Source organism: Paroedura picta, chromosome 12 (genome assembly GCF_049243985.1).
Source record: "Paroedura picta isolate Pp20150507F chromosome 12, Ppicta_v3.0, whole genome shotgun sequence".
NCBI classification, from domain to species: Eukaryota; Metazoa; Chordata; class Lepidosauria; order Squamata; family Gekkonidae; genus Paroedura; species Paroedura picta.
In genome coordinates this window covers 40,203,043-40,223,732 of record NC_135380.1, presented here as the reverse complement: position 1 = coordinate 40,223,732, position 20,690 = coordinate 40,203,043, and positions in this window count along the sequence as shown.

Sequence of the window (20,690 nt, the reverse complement as noted above, 5' to 3'; positions counted from 1 at the left end):
TTGGTAAAGACCATAGAGACATGGGCCAATGAACCAATACCATCAACTGGGACCCCCTAGAACCCTCCCCATCAGATATACTACCAGAGACAGCACAAGTCCAGCCACCACATCAAGCAACGGTTTCTATTTTATGGTTATATAGTTTACAGTTTAAATGTTTATAATGTTTGCAAGTTACAAGTTTTACAAATGTACAAGTTTATGAGCTTAATTCCAATGTATGGTACAATGGAATTGTAAACTGTCAAGTCATGAGCCTCAAGGGAAGGCAGTATAAAAATGTAATAAAATAAAATAAAAATAAATAAAAGGGAATATGCTTCCATGAATATCCAAATGCCACCCTCTCCCAGTCTGGGGCATACAGCTGAAAAACAAGCAAACTTTTAGTCTCCAAGGGCTTAGGGCTAATTTACAAAAAATTAGAGATACAATCCCTCATTAAAAATCTCAGCATTGAATTAATTATAAAATCCAAATGAAATATAACTTACTATGAAATTCTCCCTACTCTGCCTCCTGTGGGGGGGGGCAGTAAATTAGTCAACTCTTAAACCGTTGACTTGGTGGGAGTCCGGACAGGGATCAGGCAGGGAGGCCAGCTGAATTCAGATGTTTCCCAGGCCTCACCAATAGGCCTGACAGAACAAATCCATTCTTCAGGCCCTGCGAAATTGCTTGAGGTCCTGCAGTGCCCTGATCTCATGAGTTTGACGGGGATGGGGATCATGAGCAGATTCTGATCACTGGATCTAGGTACTCTTTGGGGGATGTAATGGGAGAGGCGGTCCCATAGATATGATGGTCCCAGAGTGTTTAGGGCGGTGGTTCTCAATCTTCCTAATGCCGCGACCCTTTAATACAGTTCCTCATGTTGTGGTGACCCCCCCCCCCCAACCATCAAATTATGCAAGTGTTCTTTCACAGAAATTAAACTGAAACTGACCAATGGCGTGAAGATCCATTGTTCATGATTGGATATAAATTGGTTATATATTGTATATAAATTGGCGGGCGTCTTCAGGAGGAACGGTAACAGTGGTGGTGCCCCCGCCAAGCTGCTCGCCCTGCTGGGACCCCTGTGAAAGGTTCGTTCGACCCCCAAAGGGGTCCCAACTGCCAGCTTGAGAACCAGTGGCTTAGGGCATTAAAGGTTAAAACCAAGACCTTGAACTTGATTCAGTCTTCAGTCTGGAGTAGCTGGGAGAGCTGATCTCCCTTGGATCTTTGTAAGGGCCTCTGCACCTGTATTCTGGACCAGTTTCCAGAGCAACTTCATGGGTGATCAGCCATCAGAATCTATTTCCTTTGCTTTACTTCAACAAAATTTTGTGCATACACCCCGTACTTTTTTTTTAGAGCAGGGAGTCTTCAGCTCTGCTATCTGCACATTCTTTTCTAGTCAACTGTGTAGACCAGGGTTGGCCAAACTGTGGCTCTCTAGATGTCTATGGACTAAAATTACCTGCATGCCATGGTTAATTGTAGTCCATGGACATCTGGAGAGCCACAGTTTGGCCAACTCTGGCTCAGAGGATTCACATTTGGTAGATCTGGAAGGTTGATGACAAGATCAACACCTTTTAATCTCAACTTCTCGTGGGACAGTTTTCACACCAACCCTGAGTGTTGATTGGAGGGACGTGACAAATGAGAACCAAACAGTCATCCCCAGGCTAGCAAACCAGAGCAGAACAACAGTACCCAAAGTTGACAAGCTACTAAAACAAGTACAACAGCTACCAAATTGGGAGAATGGATTAGGGTAAGCAATTACAAAAGCCAGCTCTTCTTCTTCAGAGCCAGTTTGGAGTTGTGGTTAGGAGTGCGGACTTCTAATCTGGCATGTCAGGTTAAATTCTCCACTCCCCCACATGCAACCAGCTGGGTGACCTTGGGCTCACCACAGCACTGATAAAACTGTTCTGATTGAGCAGGAATATCAGGGCTCTCTCAGCCTCACCCACCTCACAGGGTGTCTGTTGTGGGGAGAGGAAAGAGAAGGCAACTGTAAGCCGCTTTGAGCCTCCTTCGGGTAGGGAAAAGTGGCATATAAGAACCAACTCTTCTTCTTCTTCTTCTTCTTCTTCTTCTTCTTCTTCTTCTTCTTCTTCTTCTTCTTCTTCTTCTTCTTCTTCTTCTGGCAAAACAGGATCTGCATTATTGTCTGTGACCCAGATCCCAGTTCTGCTAATTAACCACTGTTCAGATAAGCCACGGTTCTGCGTTAGGTTTGAGTGTATAACTCGACATGTTAAATCACTCACATTCTGTGACACTGACCTTCTGCTCTTGGGAAAGAGAGATCAATTTAACAATGATTTTTTTTTTTTAAATAGCCCTCCTGGCAAATGTCACCTGTCATCTCATAGTTTGCCCACACGCACTTGCCTGCTCATTCTCTGCAAATTGGCGAGAGTGACCTCCTCAGAAACCTAATCTTGTGTTCCTGAAGATTTTCTCTCCCTCAAGATTCCTTGATGTGTTGCCTGCACAAGGCCTGCCTCAAATTCCTCTCAATTCTCGCTCGAGGCAAAAGTCACAAGAAACCTTGAGAAATGCAGCTAATAGCATCGAAAACATTCATAGCTTTGTAAAAAAAACACACACACACACACTCCTCCTGATGTTTCCTCTGAGCAGTTGCTTTCCAGTGTGCTTTTGAGTCTCGCTTTTGACAAAATTGGGGTACCTGTTGGGCCACTGGGACAGAATCTGCTGTGCTTTACTGCATTTTCAACAGTTGCTTTATGGCGGCGTTGCAGAAGCTTACGAGTCCGCGGAGACCAACTTCTGCCCCTCCCAACCCATTTGCTACAATCTCAGCTGTGCTCAGGAGGATGCTCCACCCAAGATCAATGTAGATATCGATGTCTTTATTTTGCTTTATGTATCTGCTCGGATATTGTTGGTAGGATTTTAAAAAAATAATAATAAAAAAAAAATTGAGAAGCCTTTTATAGTGAAATACAGAAGGAATTGTTGTCATGCTAGTCTCTCGCCACAAATTTCAGGTGTGATTTGCTTCCTGCAAATAAGGCTGAGAGCAGTTTGCAGTCGGCTTGTTTGCAGTGGCTGTTTTCTCTCGAGTTGAATGCATCGTCTGCTCCCATTGATCGTGTGTTCACAGTCTTAATGAACGGTGGTTCAAACAGTTTTGCTTCTGCCCGGGGGTGGCATTCAGTGCAGCAGCTGGCGTGCTCTTGGCGGTGGGCACAATTTGGTGCCATCATCCTCAGCATGGCACCTGTTCACAGGTTTCCTCCCCCAAAGGAGGATCAAAGAAAAGATCCAGCCCCGACTTTTCTTTAACTCATTGGAGAAGAAATACTGCCGAAGAAGTATCTTTTTCTCTCCATGGGGTGAGGAGACAGTGGCTTCCCTCAAAAGAATATGGTGGGCTTGAAACTTCCCAAAATTTGGCTGGCCCCAGTAGCAGGGTTTCAACTCTGGCCTGGGAAATTCCTGGAGATTTGGGGAGGGATGAGGTTGGGACAGAAAGGAAGGTCAATGGGGATGTGATGGTAGAGAGTTAAGGTTATTATTGTAATAATTATTATTATTACTAGGGGCCAAGACTATTGCATTCAGGAATATGGCTTCATCTGTTTACCAGAATGCCCTTGTCTGAAGACCCCAACATAGTGCCCTACATCATTGCAGGGTCCCACAGGGAGCCGTACTTCCCCCCAATACTCCACTCAGGATGGGTTGCCTTCAGTATGCTGGTGACACCTAGCTATTTCTGTTAATGGACAACCATGCAACAACAACACCAGATGGGTTGGCCAATTATCTGGAGGACATGGTGGACTGGCTCAAGCAGATTTGGCTGACATTGAATGCAGCCAAAATTGTGGCAAGCAGAGAAATAGGTCTTTGTGCTAACCTTTAAAGCCAGACTTTCTCAGCAAGGGTTTCGTGAAACCCTGGGGTTCCTTGATGGCCCTGGAAGGGTTTCCTGAATGGGTGGGAGTTCATTAATTCTTAAAATTTGTTAAACATTTATTGGGTGATACGGCCGTATATAATCATGTTGACCTGCTCCTCCAGTGGCCAATGATGAATCTGGAGCGGGTGGGAAGGGAAGGGTCCCCGGGTAGGTGTGTCAACAGCTATGCTTCCCAACAATATTCTGCATGATTGTACCACTTCTGGGGTTTCTTGAAGCCTGGAGAATGTTTCTGGGGTTTCGTAATGGTAAAAAAGTTGAGAAAGGTTGTTTTAAAGCCCTAAACAGGCTGGGATCAGCATACCTCCAGGACCATCTCTTCCCTTACATCCCCCAAAGAGCATTACAATCTTCTGAACAACATCTGCTCCGGATCCCCAGCCCAAAGGACCTGATTGGCCTCAACCAAGGCTTTTTTGTCCCTGGCCCCAGCCTGGTAGAACACTCTCCTGAAGGAGACTAGGGCCCAGTGGGACTTCAACCATTGCTGCAGGGCCTGTAAGACAGAGCTGTTCTACCAGATATATGGTTGGGGCCCACAATAAAGCAACTATTAAGAAGTGCTAGCCACGCTGCTGGGAGATGGGAAGGGTCGGCTCCTTAATGCCAAAGCCTCCTTGTCTGACATGTTTTAGTTCGGGGCAATTAGGTTATATGGTTTTAACCTAAATTATTATTTGGATTGTTGTTTGATTATGTTGTTTACCCACCCTGGGCTGTATTGGAAGAGTGAGTTAGAAAAATGAAGATGATGATGATAATAATAATACCGATTGTCAATATTCATGCTTATTGTGAGATTATTGGCACTTAATTGTTGGAGCCTGTGTGGATTACATTTTGTTAATTGTATGGAGCCTTGCATTGTGTTTTGTTCTTGCTGTGGCAGCATCCTCCTGGTGGGGCCTGGAAACTGCCCAGAATTTCAACTGATCTCCAGATAACAGGAAGGAAATTGCTGCTCTGGAGGATGGTCTCTAAGACATCCCCTCCATGCCTAGCTCCGCCCCCCTGCCCTGCAACTCCAGCATTCCCAAGCATTCCATTTTGAATCCTCTAGCACAGAACTGACAAATCTGTCAGTCTAACCTACCTTTCCATGATTATTAGTAAGGATAACATGAGGGAGGAAAGAGACACACCCTGGGCCTTTTCCAAATGCACTTTAGAAGTAGATTTTCCTGTTCTGCACAGGACAATCCAGCTGCAAAAACACTGAACTTATTCAATGTACGTGGTTTGGTTAGAACAGGATTTGCCAACCAAAGTTTCTGGAAACTCGGTGTTTCGTGTTGGCCCTGGAAGGGTTTCCTGAATGCATGAGAGTTAATTCATTTTTAATATATATATAAAAAAATTCTTAAATATTTACGGGGTGATATGACCATATATGGAGCCTCTTATGGCGCAGAGTGGTAAGTGGCAGAAATGCTGTCCGAAGCTGTCTGTCCATGAGCTTGGGAGTTTGATCCCAGCAGCCGGCTCCAAGTTGACTCAGCCTTCCATCCTTCCGAGGTCGGTAAAATGAGTACCCAGCTTGCTGGGGGGTAAGCGGTAATGACTGGGGAAGGCACTGGCAAACCACCCCGTATTGAGTCTGCCATGAAAACGCTAGAGGGCGTCACCCCAAGGGTCAGACATGACCCGGTGCTTGCACAGCTTGCACCTTTACCTTTATGACCATATATGATCATATATACCTGCCCACCCCTCCCAAAATGGCTAATGATGGGGGTGGGAAGGGGAGGGGCCCCGGGTGGTTGTGTACACACCTATGCTTCCTAACTGTATTCTGCATGGTCACGCCACTTCTCAAAGCCTGAAGAAGGTTCTAGGGGTTTCTCAATGATAAAAAAGTTGAGAAAGACTGGGTTAGAGCAGTGATTCTCAACCTTCTTAATACCACGACCCTTTACTACAGTTCCTCATATTGTGGTGACCCCCAACCATACAATTATGCAAATGTTCTTTCACAGAAATTAAACTGAATCTGACCAATGGCATGAAGATCCATTGTTCGTGATTGTATATAAATTGTTTCCCCCCCGGGGTTTCTCAGTTCAGCTCTGCCTCTTGTCCCACCACTCTTTCCCGCTGCTCCAGACAGACAGACACTCTGTCTCGATCTACCTCGCAAGGCTGTTGTGTGAATGGCGCCCCCCCGGCCAAGCTGCTTGCCCTGCCGCGACCCCTGTGAAAGGGTCTTTCGACCCCCAAAGGTGTCCCGACCCCCAGATTGAGAACCACTGGGTTAGAGGAACAGATTTTTTCTAATGGACCAAACTGGATGTGAAACGAATATACTAATTTTTAATTTGATTTTTATACTGTGCTGCCAGCAAGCTGGCTCAGAACTGTGTACAACACTGTAATTAACATTGTCATTAATTAAAACTGTAGTTAAGAATTAAAAATTTTAAAAATTCAGTTAAAACAAATTAAGTGGCAACCTAGATTAAAGATCAGCATCCCTATCCGCAGACTACGTTGGGGGGTGGGTGTCACAGTAGGGGAGGGCCAATAGCCGATCACAGACTTTCCCAAGCTGCTCGACCTGTCTCCTTTGACAAGGCTTCCTCATGGCTTCTGTGTTTTCATTTCATGAAGATAATTTGCTTGTGACCACACCTCTCAGGCCAGGTCCCTTCCCCCAAGACTGGCTCCTGCTGTGTTCTTTCATTTTGTGCTTAAAAAACGGCCGTGTTTCTTTTATTTTCCTTTCTTTTCCTTGAGCCATTGATGTGTCAGCACAGTTTATTATCGCCTGCAGGCCCAGCATCTGGAACGGCGTGCCGAGGGTTTTGTAAATAATGTGACACAGGTAGGAAGGAACTCGTGCACCTCGCTGAAAGGTGGCTTTTTGGCACAATCAAAAAAAACATTTTGTCTTGGGCACAAAATTCATTTTAGCCCCAGTATGGAACTGTGTGCTCACAACAAGATAAAATTCTCGCATTGCACTTTGAGCATGTGGTACATGCCGTTTCCTTCATGTAACAGGTTTTCTTCTTTATGTTCCTTTGTTGTGTCCGAATTCCAGACTCCTAATTTTTCGCTTATGGATTTCTCGCCTCATGGAGAGAATTTTTAAAGCTAATTTCAGAATTGTAACAAGGCTAGTTTGCTGCAGTGCACAGTTCCTTCTGTTCTTTTGTATGCCTCACCCAACTATTGTTGTCTGTGGACTTGATGTACTGATATCCAGCTTCTGGGCCAGATTGGATCTCAGAGTGATTTAAAATTCAAACCTTACCCTAATCTGAGCATTATGCTCACCCAGCTGGTGATCCCTCACCCACAAGACGTGTGCCTGGCCTCAATGAAGTCCAGGGCCTTTTCGGTCCTGGCTCCTACCAGGAGAATGAGCTCCTGGAAGAGACAAAGGCCCTGTCAGAACTTACCCAGTTCTGCATTGCCTATAAAACGGAGCTCTTCCACCAGGCATTTGGTTGTGGCCAGGCTGCCAGTAACATCTGAGACCCCCATACACATTCTATCCCTGAAACACCAGCTTAGAGCTATTACTATGGGAGGGCACTGTGGGAGAAGTCTGTAAGGACATGGATACCTTTTAGAATTTATACTTTTAGCCTATGTTTTATATGATACACACCATCTCAAGATGGCTGAGCCAAGGAGGGTGGTCTTATAAATCGAATTATGAATAAAAGAAATATCCTTATCCATGGTTACTCTATATTTGTGAAACAGCCTGGGGGGTGGAACGTGTCTAGCTGTCCGAACTGGAATAGGGCCAATCGGTGCAGCCAGTAACTCTGGCTGCACCCTGATTGGCCCTGCCCCTACAGCTCCCGCCCTCCCTCCCTGGATGCTAGTCATGTACCTCTCAGACGCGCCAGAGACAGAGACACACAGAGCCCTGCCAGACTGAACACGAGCCCTCATTCCTTCCTATCACTCCTGCTGCGAGGGAGGCAGAGAGAGACACAGAGAGAGCCGCCCCTGCTGCGATGGAGGGAGAAAGAGACAAGACAGAGAGAGCTGCCCCAAACTGCACACCAGCCGTGCATCCCTCCTAAGAATGACCCCTAATGACCTGCTGTGCCTCCTGATGAGAGACATGCAGGGAGAGGGAGAGAAAGAGACACACAGAGAGATCTGTACCTCCTGGTGTCCCCTGGGTCCTAGCGCCCATTGCATTCCTGGTTACAATGGGCTTTCTTGCTAGTAAACATATATTCTTAAAAAAATTAAAAGCTGTTGAGATGCACCACTTAGTTAAAATTTTTCTCTTCATGGTAGGGTGACAAAATACTGCAGCATCGGGATGTCCTGGCCATTGGGAAACACTCTGGTTGCTAGTCCTTTACTCAGAAACAAAGCAGGGTTGGCCCTGGTTAGTACTTGAATGGGAAATCTCCAAGGAAGTACAGAGTTGGTATGCAGTGGCAAGCAATGTCAAACTACATTTGGTTGCCTCTTCCCTTGACAACCCTATGAGGTCAACAGAAGACGGCTGCAGCTTGGTAGCATTTTCCCCCACCATGGTATTCCTGCCCGAGGGTAAGGGGTTTGGACTAGATGGCCTGCTTGGTCCCTTCCAACTCTAGGATTCTAGGATTCTTATTCTGGATGCTTGAAGTTGATCCTGCCTCGAGCAGGGGTTAGACCAGATGTCCTGTATGGCACCTTCCAACTCTAGGATTCTTATCCTGGATGCTTGATCTTGATCTTGCATTGAGCATGGGGTTGGACTAGATGGCCTATGTAGCCCTTTCCAATTCTAGGATTCTTATCCTGGGTGCTTTTAGTTGATCCTTCCCACTCAAGGATCCAGGATTCTTATCCTGGATGCTTGAGGCTGATCCTGCATCGATCCTAGATTTTATTCTAGGATGGCCCTCCCACCTCTATGATTCTAGGGTTCTTATCCTGGATTCTTGAGGCTGATCTTGCATTGAGCATGGGGTTGGACTAGATGGCCTGTGTAGCCCCTTCCAATTCTAGGATTCTTATCATGGATGCTTTAAGTTGATCCTGCATTAAGCAGGGAGTTGGAATAGATGGCCTGTCTGGCCACCTCCAACTCTAGGATTCTAGGATTTTATTCTTCTCTTACCAGTGCAAAGAATTGTGGGTGATTTCCCCATTCAAGCTGCACAAATCCCATCAGTGTGTTCATCAATTCCCCAGCATTAGAATGGATTACTGGGGAGAGAGAATATGGGGGAAGGCCTTCCATTTTTTGGATCTAACCCAGTGAGCTTGGTAGAAATGTGTAAACAATCCCCATTTGATTTATGTTGCTTACTTGCTTCATTTATTGTCCACGATTCTCACTGAGACTCAAGGCAGATTACCAAATTAAAAACAAGGCAATTAGAGCAGTACAATACATGCATGTTGTTTTTTGAAAAAATAATTCCAATAACATGGGTTTTCCAATATAGCAGACTCAATGGTGCATTACATACCATTAAAACTATATCATACCTAAAAATGGATGGCCAAATTAGAGAAAATACGCAGCAGAATGGTGTATGCAACAGACAAAGCAATAAAAGCCATCCAAACTTTTACGGACATTAACGGTGACCCTAATCTCCTCTTTCAAAGGCCCTCCTGGACAATAATAGAAACAGTGTTGCAATACCATGGATGCAATTAACCATTAGTGAAAACCAATTCAGATCTCACAGAAGTTAACTAAGGCCTGATTCCTTTTATAAAAAGGCCCATTTTCCATTTGATGCATTCCTCAGAATGATAAAAGCATGGAAGCCTTTGACCTCATTGGGCCGGCTATTTGACCAGGTGGGATCCATGCCAGAGAGTATTGTTATTGTTATTGTTATTGTTATTGTTATTGTTATTGTTATTGTTATCGTTATCGTTATCGTTATCGTTATCGTTATCGTTATCGTTATCGTTATCGTTATCGTTATCGTTATCGTTATTTTGAGTTATTTTGATTTATTTCCCACCAGACCCAAATGGCTCCCAGTATACAGGTATGGGAATCTGTGGCTCTTACCCTTTTGCAGGATGGCACCTTTAGAGGACCGGGATCTAGATGACCCTGATCTGCGGGGCTTTGACTAGACCTTGGATAGGAAAGCATCATGGAAGATCTGGCTCTTAGCTGTGGCCCAAAGCCACCTTAAGCTGCCTGGCCTGGGGCCAGGGGAGGGGACCCTTTCAAGGCCCGTTCTTAAGAACAGGCTTCAAAGCTAGTCTTTAAACGCTCCTAGCAGAGCGGATTAAATAAAACAGTAAGGGCCCCGAGGGCGGGCCCGGTCCGGGATAAGGAAGGGTGCTAATAGGCCCCTTCCTCCGGACTGACAATCGGAGTTGTCAGTCCGATTGTCAGTCCGGTGGCAAGGGACCAATTGTGAGCCACGCACAGCGCGGCTCGCAATTGGTCCCTTGCCGCTGGACTCACTAAAGCAAAGCGCCTCCCGATCCGCCCCACTTCCAGGCCCCGCACATTCCCCTGACCGCCCGCCGCCATTACCTCCCTCACCTTCCTGAAGGCAGGTTGCAGCCTTGCTGTGCCACCAGGATGGCTGCGGCGGAGCCGGTGCCGGCGCCGGCGGACCCGGCAGCGCTAGAGGAGGCGGAGGCACCGGAAGCGGCAGCGGAGCCCATGGACACAGCGGTGGAACCTGCAGCCGCGGCAGAGCAGCTGGTGGCAGCGCCGGAGCAGCTGACGTGTGGCGGTAGCTGAGCCCATGCCCGCAGCGGCAGAGCCCGCGGCAGCTGCTGTGGCGGAGCCCACTGCCGTGGCAGAGCAGCTGGCGGCGGCGGAGCGGGTGGCGATGGCGGCAGAGCCGCCACCGGCACAGCAGCCACAGCGGCGACAGGCACACTTCGACTCTGCCCCCCTCACCTCCGACCCGCTAGTGCCCGCTGTATTTAGAGTACAGTAGTCTTTATTACAAGTAGACATATATTTCTAGATTAAAATATGGCTGCAGCATAATATCCAATATAATGTGTTTTGAATTTGCAGTAGACCTAACACTAGGAAAGAGGTGTGTGTTCATATGTGCATGGGTGGGGTGGGGCACTAGTGATGCAGCCTGGGAGCCAAGGGGACGACAGACCCAAAATGTTTGGGAACCACTGCCTTCAAGCATGGTTCATGCAGGAATCTGTTTTAGGAGTCTCCATTGATGATTGTCTGGACAGGTTTTAATGGGGTTTTAATGTTTTGTTTTGTTTTTAACGGACTGTTGTAACCCGCCACGAGCCTGTTAGGAGAGTGGTGGGCAATACGTCGAAATAATAAAATAAATAAATACATTTTGGAGAAATGGAATGTACCTGGGAACATTGGCTACTGTTCTAAAAACACTTCCCTAGGAGAAAGCCCCACTGAATAAAAAGAGGGACTTATGTCTGCACAGACATGCCTAGGATTACTCTCATTGTATAGGAGTGGGTTAGATCCAGTCATTGCTTTTTTTTGGCTCACTTTTTCCTAGTTCCCTTCCTTCCTGCAGGCCCTCTTTGGGGAGTGGAGGAGGAGTAGTTGGTTCTTATATGTGTCTTTTCTCTACCCGAAGGAGACTCAAAGTGGCTTATGTTCTCCTTCCCTTTCCTCTCCCCACAACAGACACCCTGTGAGGTGGGTGAAGCTGAGAGGCCCTGATATCACTGCTCGGTCGGAACACCCTTATCAATGCCATGGCAAGCCCAAAGTCACCCAGCTGGCTGCATGTGGGAGAGTGCAGAATGAAACCCAGCATGCCAGATTAGAAGTCCACACTCCTAAACACTACACCAAACTGGCTCTGTCATGTCTTTTGTCCAAGAAGGTCCCATGTTGTCTTGTGTGGCCCTGGGGTAGTCAAAGCAGACCCCATCTTCCCTTTTGTGCCAGCTGAAAGCCTAGCTCAGGGATAGTCAAACTGCGGCCCTCCAGACGTCCATGGACTAAAATTCCTATGAGCACCTGCCAGCAAATTCCTATGAGCACCAGCCAGCACCTGCTAGCTGGATCCAGCTCAGTTTTCAAGAAACATTTTTGATTGCCCCAAAGTTAGGGGGTATTCACTCCTACAAGATGACACAGAAAACACTGAATATCTCTTTCTGAAAGAGGAAAGTCAGGTTATTAGTAATGGAATTAATGGGAAAAGCCCTGCTGATTTATCTTGTCTTTTAGACTTTGTTTGTTTTTAACTTCCATCTATTAGGGGTTGTTTTGTTTGCCTTTTCCATGCTAGATTAAAGAACCCTCAGTACTCAATTTCTTTTCCCTACATAGGTACTTTCCCACTGCAATCAAGGCACCTCTTCACCTTCCTTTTGATAAGCCGGCTTTCATGCTGGTGCCGCTTGTATTATCTCTCAAATGGAACATGAAGAGCTTGCAAATAGAGTTAAATACAAATTTGCTTTTGAATGTAAACAAATATTTGCCGACAGGGTCTCATTCTCCCCGAGGCATTCATGTTGCTCTTGTTCCAGTGACGATGCAGTAATGCCGCATCCGGCTGGAGGGCACGCATGTCATTTGGCAGACAGAGAAAATTACACGTCCCCCTCCCCAGGGGTAGTCGCTCTCCGGATTGTGCCACAAAGCGACAGATGCCAATAAATCAAGGGAAGTGACTCAACAACCCCCTCCTGGATTTATGAGATCAGCTTAAGACACAGAGCTGGTTTGGCAAAGATCACCTCCTCCTGAGAGCCAGTTTGGTGTAGTGGTTAGGAGTGCAGACTTCTAATCTGGCATGCCGGGTTCGATTCTGCGCTCCCCCACATGCAACCAGCTGGGTGACCTTGGGCTCGCCACGGCACTGATAAAACTGTTCTGACCGATCAGTGATATCAGGGCTCTCTCAGCCTCACCCACCCCACAGGGTGTCTGTTGTGGGGAGAGGAATAGGAAGGCGACTGTAAGCCGCTTTGAGCCTCCATCGGGTAGGGAAAAGCGGCATATAAGAACCAACTCTTCTTCTTCTTCTTCTTCTTCTTCTTCTTCTTCTTCTTCTTCTTCTTCTTCTTCTTCTTCTTCTTCTTCTTCATTCGGGTATTTCCCCTCCATATTGAAAGCCATAGAAGACAGCGTAGTGGTTCTCAACCTTCCCAATGCCGCGACCCTTTAACAGAGTTCCTCATGTTGTGATGACCCCCAACCATAAAATTCTGCAAGTGTTCTTTCACAGAAATTAAACCAAAACGGACCAATGGCGTGAAGATCCATTGTTCACGATTGTATATAAATTGTCCCCCCCCCCCCCGCCAGGGTTTCTCAGTTCAGTTGTGCCTCTTGTTTCACCAAGTTGCACCATCACCTGGAGCACCTGGCAGGAGACTGCACTGTGCTGGAGGTGCTGCTGGAGCGGCTGGTGGCTGAGCGTGGGTGCCTGCAGGAGGAGTGGCAACAGTGGCAGCGCCCCCCTCCCGGTCATGCTGCTCGCCCTGCCGTAACCCCTGTGAAAGGGTCATTCGACCCCCAAAGGGGTCCCAACCTCCAGGTTGAGAACCACTGAGATAGAGGATCACTGGAAAACGAATCACTGGAAAAGGATCATGGAAAAGGAATAACATGTTGAAGTTTTTTCTTTAAAAAAATCTGCATACACTTGCATATGGCAAGAAGTTCATTCTGACCATAAACAATTAGTTTTCAATGGACCCAAGGATGTCTTGCAGCAGGCTTCCTCATTCTCTGTCTCTCAGTCTCCCACACAGAGTTAGGGATGTGCTATTTGGCTTGGATAAACCTGAAAATACTTGAATCCATTCTGATTCCGAGTTTTTTCAGGCTTATCCAAGCCAAATTGCAACTCACATTAGTTTAAGTGGGATGAATCAGAGAAGCTTGATTCAACTGATTTGGTTTATAGAGAAAGATCCTGCCAAACAGCTGATCCCGAGGATCAGCTGTTTGGAGGGGTCTTTAAATGTATATTCAGCAGACCTATTTGAAGCTGTGGAGAGAGAGCAGTCCACAGCTTCAGACAGGCCTGTTGGGGTGAAAGACGTCACCAAACAGCTTATCCTCAGTGTAATGCAGTTTTATGGATGCTTCTAAGGACCAGCTGTTTTGGGGGATCTTTAAATAACTTCCCAGCAGATCCATCTGAAGCTTTGGAGAATCCCCTCTTTGCAGCTTCAGAGGGGTCTGCCAGAGAGAAGAACTCTGCCAAACAGATGATCCTCAGTGCAATGCAGCTTTATGGATGCTAAAATACACCAGGGAAAAATAAGCTAACTTTTGTGCAAGAAAAATGAACATCTCATGAAAATACATAGATTGATTGGGTGTTGGTGTATGTGTGTATGTAAGTAAGTATATGTATATATGTATGTGTGTCTATATATATCGTATCCATGGTTCCTCTATATATTTGTGAAACAGCGTTGTGGGAGGAGCATGTCCCGGGTGTCTGCAAGGGAATATGGGCCAATCAGCGCTGGCCGCACCCTGATTGGGCTGGCCCTAAGGCCTGCCTCGCTCACAGTATGCCTATTATGGGGAGAGGAAGGGAAAGCAATTTTAAACTGCTGAGAGACCTGAAGCCTGCTGGGTGCCTGTAGGTGATTCCCAGGTCTAACAAAGCACTTAGCCCCACTTCCCTGACAGGGTGACTGTTATGAGAAGAAGGAAGATGATTTTAAATTGCTTAGAGCTGCACAGAGCTCTCAGCCCAACTGAGGCCTGCTGAGTGACTGGGGCTCTGTGGGCCCAGTTCTCTCAGAGCTCTCAGCCCCACTTCCCTGACAGGGTGACTGTTATGGGGAGAGGAAGGGAAGGTGATTTTAATCTGTTTCGGGACAACGGAGGCCTGATGAGTGACTATGGACCATTCCCACTTCCCTCACAGGGTGTCTGTTATGGGGAGAGGAAGGGAAGGCGATTTTAAACTGCTTAGAGACAACTGAGACCTGCTGGGTGCTTGAAAGCTCTTGAAAGCTCATCTCTAACCAGTATGCCACAATTCCCAAAGATCAGTACTCTTCCACACTCAACTAACATTATAAACCACAGGTTCTTGACACCCATCTCTCCACACGCTCATTTGTCACCACGCCACCACAACCCCCCCCCCCCAACACACATATTCATCATTCCCTTACAGACTGGACAACCTTATTCATTCCCTTATTCTTCCCAATGCCAAGCTCTCTCTATCCTAATCACTCTCTTCCTTTTTACCTCCCTCTCTCTTTGCTATTTCTGCTACAACGGGCTTTACTTCTAGTATGTATGTATGTATGTATGTATGTATGTATGTATGTATGTATCTATCTATCTATCTATCTATCTATCTATCTATCTATCTATCTATCTATCTATCTATCTATCTATCTATCTATCTATCTATCTATCTATCTATCTATCTATCTATCTATCTATCTATCTATCTATCTATACACATAAACACACACACACATTAAACAGACATTATATATGTATCTGGAACAGCTTCGCTGTATAATATAAAAAGCTAAGGCCTAGTTGGGTGAAGAGTGGGCAGGGACAGTCTGATCTTTGGATCAATTGCAAGGTGTGAAGTGCCTTCCTACTGGTCCAAAGATCGGACTGCCCCCCCCCTCCAAGGAGGCAACACAGCCTGTCCTCTAGCTTGGCCAGGGGCCATCTGGCAAGCTCACAGCCAGTTTGTCCCTGGCTGCTGACAGGGACACAGTAAGTGGTCTGGGGGTAGTGGTGGCCTCCTTTCTCCCTTAGGCCGGTACGTCCTCATGCCACCTTGCAGAGCTGGCAGGTGGCTGGTGTGTTCCCTTCTGCCTCCCTTAAGGCCTGCTGTTAAAGAGCCTCTAATAGCCCCTGACTGAGGTGAGGGAGGTGTTCCCAAGAGCAACGCAGAGAGTCTGTGGGCAAGGACATGCATCCCTTTGGGGGGGGGAGCTTTCCCTTTCTGCCTGTTGGCTGACAGGGAGGCCACAGAAAAGCCCTTCTCACTTAAAATACTGCTCTGGCTGGCCTCGCTGCTGGAGGAAAGAGGCAGCCAAGCAACTCTCAGTAGATTTGAGGTCTACCACACAGGGTTGTTCTACAGATAAAACTGGATGCTGTTGCAGAAGTTCTTTTGCCTCCTGTTTCATCTGCACAACAACCCTGTGCAGTAGGACTCAAATCTGCAGGGAGTGGCACAGAAGAAATACAAATGGCTTGGCTGTTTCTTCCCTCCAGCAGTGAGGTCAGCCAGAGCAGTATTTTAAGTGAGAAGGGGCTTTTCTGTCAGCCGATGGTTTGGCAGAAGGGGAAAGCTTCCCACCCCCAACAAAAAGAAAGCACTCCTCTGCATTGCTCTCGGAAATGCCCCCCTCACCTCAATCGGGGGCTTTAGCCAGCCCTTACCAGCAACTGTTTGTATTTTGGGGTGCAGACAGGCAGACCAGCATCAGTCCTATGAGTCTGGAAAGTGCAGGAAGATCTAAATAAAGAATATTTTCAGGTTGAGACTGTAAATAATGAACAAGTAAATAGCAAATGGTGTCTGTGACCTAAATCACAGAAGAAGGGATATGACGTTGAATGCAGAACTGGGAGGAATTGATTGTCATGTGATCTCCCCGTAAGAAGAGTCTCCTTCACATATCTGAGGACATGGCTCTGGAAAGCTCATCTGTAACCACTATGCCACAATTCCCAAAGGTCAGTCCTCTCCCATATTCCAGGAACATTCCACACCATAGGTTCTCGACACCCATATCTCCACACCCATGCCCTCATGTGCCACCTCGCCGCCACAACCTCCCACATAACACCCACACTCAACCCCGTGCCCTTACAGACTGGACAACTCCTCCCCTTCCTCTTCCCAGCACCAAGCTCTAGCGGCCATTGTATTCCTAGATAGAACAGGCTATGCCCCTAGTATACATATGAATGACATTAATTGCCTGCAGAACCACCATTTGAATTTTGTATGAATGCTACACAAAATGCAGATGCACTGTGAATGAATCCAGAAAATTAAAAGGAAAAAAAAATGGAGAACAAAATACTATAAATAAAATGAAATTGGGAATGTTCACGCAGCCAGAGCCCTGCTTTTATTTGTAGACTGGCAGTGATTAATTAGCGAAGAAGGAAATATAGCTTCCTCATGCTCAGAGATACTTTTTATTGGTTTTGAATTCTCATCTCTGGATGTTGGAAACGTCCTCCTGACCACAGCAGTTCTTAAATTAAGCTCTTCACCCTCTTAACTTTATAAATGTATTTTTACTGTGTTTTAGGGATTCCCTATACTTTTCCAGTTATGGTAGACTTCAAGATGACTTATAAGTGTCAGTTTAAAACAATACAAACACCTACTAGGAAAAAGCAACCCAACATGAAATGAATCTCCAAGGTTTCATGGCATACTACTTTCCTGCTTATAAATATTGCATAAGAGGGCATAAGCAGATGCTCTTAATTTTGTTTGTTTGAATATTTAATTTTATTTGTTTGAATATATATTGGGTTTTTTTGTCAATTTTTTTGTTCATCACTTTCCTCCGTTGGCTCTGTAGATTCACTTGTACTATGCATGAGTGCTCACCATTTTTACAAACTATTTACACATGCAGTTTACCGAATGTACTATTTACTGAAGCACAAACCTTGGAAAATGCGTGTGTGTGTTTGTATAGTTAAATTAAGTGCAAGGAAACAGAAAATGACAGGAACATAAAGAATCTCAGGTTTGATTTACGGAAGGGAGAAGCAAAATGAAAAAGCCGGTTTTTAGATCAGAACAGCATGGCCAAGGAATATGAAATCAGCCCTCATACCAGTAATAATATAATTCAAATAAAAGTCCATAGGTACAAAATTGAAGCTAATATAGACAGTCCTTATTTATTGTAAATCAATATGATTTAAAAATAACTTAGACACACAAGAGGAAAGACTTAGCCTGGTATCTACAAATTCACCACCAGATGAATGTGCTTACACAGGAACTCCATGATATTCTTGTTGACAAGTTGGTAAAATGTGGTACGGATCCTATTACTGTCAGGTGGATTGAGAACTGGTTGACCACTTGTTAATGGTTCATCATTCTCTTGGAGAAGAGTGATGAGTGGAGTGTCTCAGGGATCTATCCTAAGCCCTGTGTTGACCAACATATTCATAAATAATGTGGATGAAAGAATAGAGGGTGTACTTATTAAATTTGCAGATGATACTAAACTACGAGGCGTAGCAAACACAGAAGAAGACAGAATCAGGATACAGGATGATCTTGACAGGCTGTAAAACATAGCTAAAATGAATTTAAGTAGTGAAAAATCAAATAAAGTTCCGCATTTAGGTAGGAAAAATCAAATACATTGTTATAGGAGACTTATCTTGCCAGTAGTATCTGCAAAAAGGATCTAGGGGTCTTAGTAGACTATACACTGGACATGAGCCAGCAGTGTGACTCAGTGGCTAAAAAGGCAAAAGGGATTTTGGGCTGTATCAAAAGATGTACAGTGTCCAGATCATGTGAGGTGATGGTACTGCTTTACTCTGCTCTAGTTAGACCTAACCCATCCATCCATCCATCCATCCATCCATCCATCCATCCATCCATCCATCCATCCATTCATTCATTCATTCATTCATTCATTCATTCATTCCAACACTATGATTTCTTTGATTAGGTTGTCACTGCAAAGAAGATCCACTCTTTAAGTGCTGGGGCATATGAAGAAGATTTCTTATGGCTATAGATAACGGATATCTATTCAGATTTATAGGTTAAAGGAGCCATTTAACTGTGTCCAGAGTAAAACGCTGGAGGGCATCACCCCAAGGGTCAGACATGACCCGGTGCTTGCACAGGGGATACCTTTACCTTTACCTTTAGAGTAAACCGGAACTCAGCGAAGAGTCCTGCTTGATGCCATGACTGCCATATCCCGGAACAATTGAAATCTCCAACGTATTTCCAATTGGCTGAGACAACTGGGTTGTTATACAAACTGGACCCCAGAAACCAGTTTTTAAAGAGTATTCTAGAAAGGAATAATGCAAGGCCTTGAAATCTGTGGCGGATTCTGAACTTACTTTGTTTTTTACATTGAGGATCCTGCTGAATTCAGATTGATTTGAACTCAGGTCTTCCTCTCCCCTCCCCCACCCCAACTGAAACAGAAAGTGTTCTACACTTGATTGGGGAAGCTCAGAGTGGGGAGGGGAGCCAAGCACAGAAGGAGTCTCTTTCTTTCTTTTCTTGAATGGGGGCGGCGGGGGGTGGGGGGAAAGGATTGGAGACAGCAGAGGAGGGGGAATAAACCCAAGAGGCTAATCTCTGCTGAGAGAAGTTAGGGCTTCTGGAGCACAGTCACTTTAAGACAAGCCTTGCAACTGGGAACCAGGAAGTCATTGAACTGACGTCCTGGCCAATCAGGGAATGCTTTGCTACAAGGCATGGAACAGTTAGTTAATTTGGGGGAAAGGAGACATCTGAACATTTGCTCATGGTGGTTTTTGAGATATTGAGGCTTATATCCATTCCAGGATATCGCGGGGGAAATGTAGGGTCACCACAAATCAATCATGCATGTTGCAGAGGGAAAATTTAAAGTGCCCCAAATCAAAATGGAAATTGAATTCAGTGTAGACTGCAGGGGTTTAGTCAATTTGGAAGTGGGTAAAAAGCCCCGTGCAGACTACATCTGTGTATACCCAGGTGGTTCTTGAAGGAGTTATTCTGAAATAAAATTATGAAGAGAATGAGAGAGCATAATTGTAAATACCAGCAAATAACCGTATTGTATATAAAATAATATTAAAAGTAATAAGAATATTAAAAACTTGCACTAAACACCTGTGGACTGATTCTCTAAGCACTTAAACTTCTGTGTGCACACACCTGGCAACATGAGTGAGCAGTTATAGAAGGTAAAAGGGAGGAAACTGGGAAGTTTTGGGCTTGAAGTCCAGGGGCAAATGTAAGGAGCAGAGTCAGGAGGAAAGAGAGAGAAGAAGCTGGCAAAGTAGCAGGGGCCCTTAAGAGGAAACCAGAATTCTGACCAGCAGAGATCTGGACCCAAGATCTCAGAAGCCATTTGATGTGGTATGGAGTCCTTCTTTGACAGACATAAGATCCCCAGGGAATGTCAGGTTTAGCCATCCTGGCTTTGGATTGGGTCAAGATTAGAAGTATGAACCTCCCTGCCTGGTTCAAAGTTAACTGCTGTCTACCTCTGATGGGGAAAAGTGGAGGAAAGACCTGGAATGGGCTATATTAGGCCACAGAAAGCCTGGGCGAGGTAACATGTTTAATATATCTTAATTAGGTTGAAGTGAACTGGATCTGCATGGACATCAGTGTTTGTGTGAGGTGAGATAGCTACCTGAAACAGAAGGGTGGGCAAATTAATGGCTTGAGCCCCCTTGATGATTGAGTGAAAAAGGAAAAAGAGGAACCAGGAGTTGGTTAATGAAATAACAGCATCCCTTGGCTGGGCAAACACCTCTGGGATATGTCAAGCTATTGAATGATGTCTCCGGATTTGGACAGTTCTTTGTTATTGAGAACAATATGCCACTGAGATGGGGGAGATTGCACTTAAGCAGTTTATAATTACAGTACACCCTTCCTCTTCTTTTCTGGGGTTTTTCAGTGTCATGGCTGTACCCAGGTGACTTTATGAGACTCCCCAGGTTTCGGATCCCCTTGGCACTTAGCCTGTAAAAATGGGGCACCTATTAAGACAACTAAGTCCAGAATAAGATGGGGACCCTACAGTCCAAGAGGGCCTTGGCTGAAGGAGGGGGTGGGGCCATTATGGAAAGTCAATCTAAGTT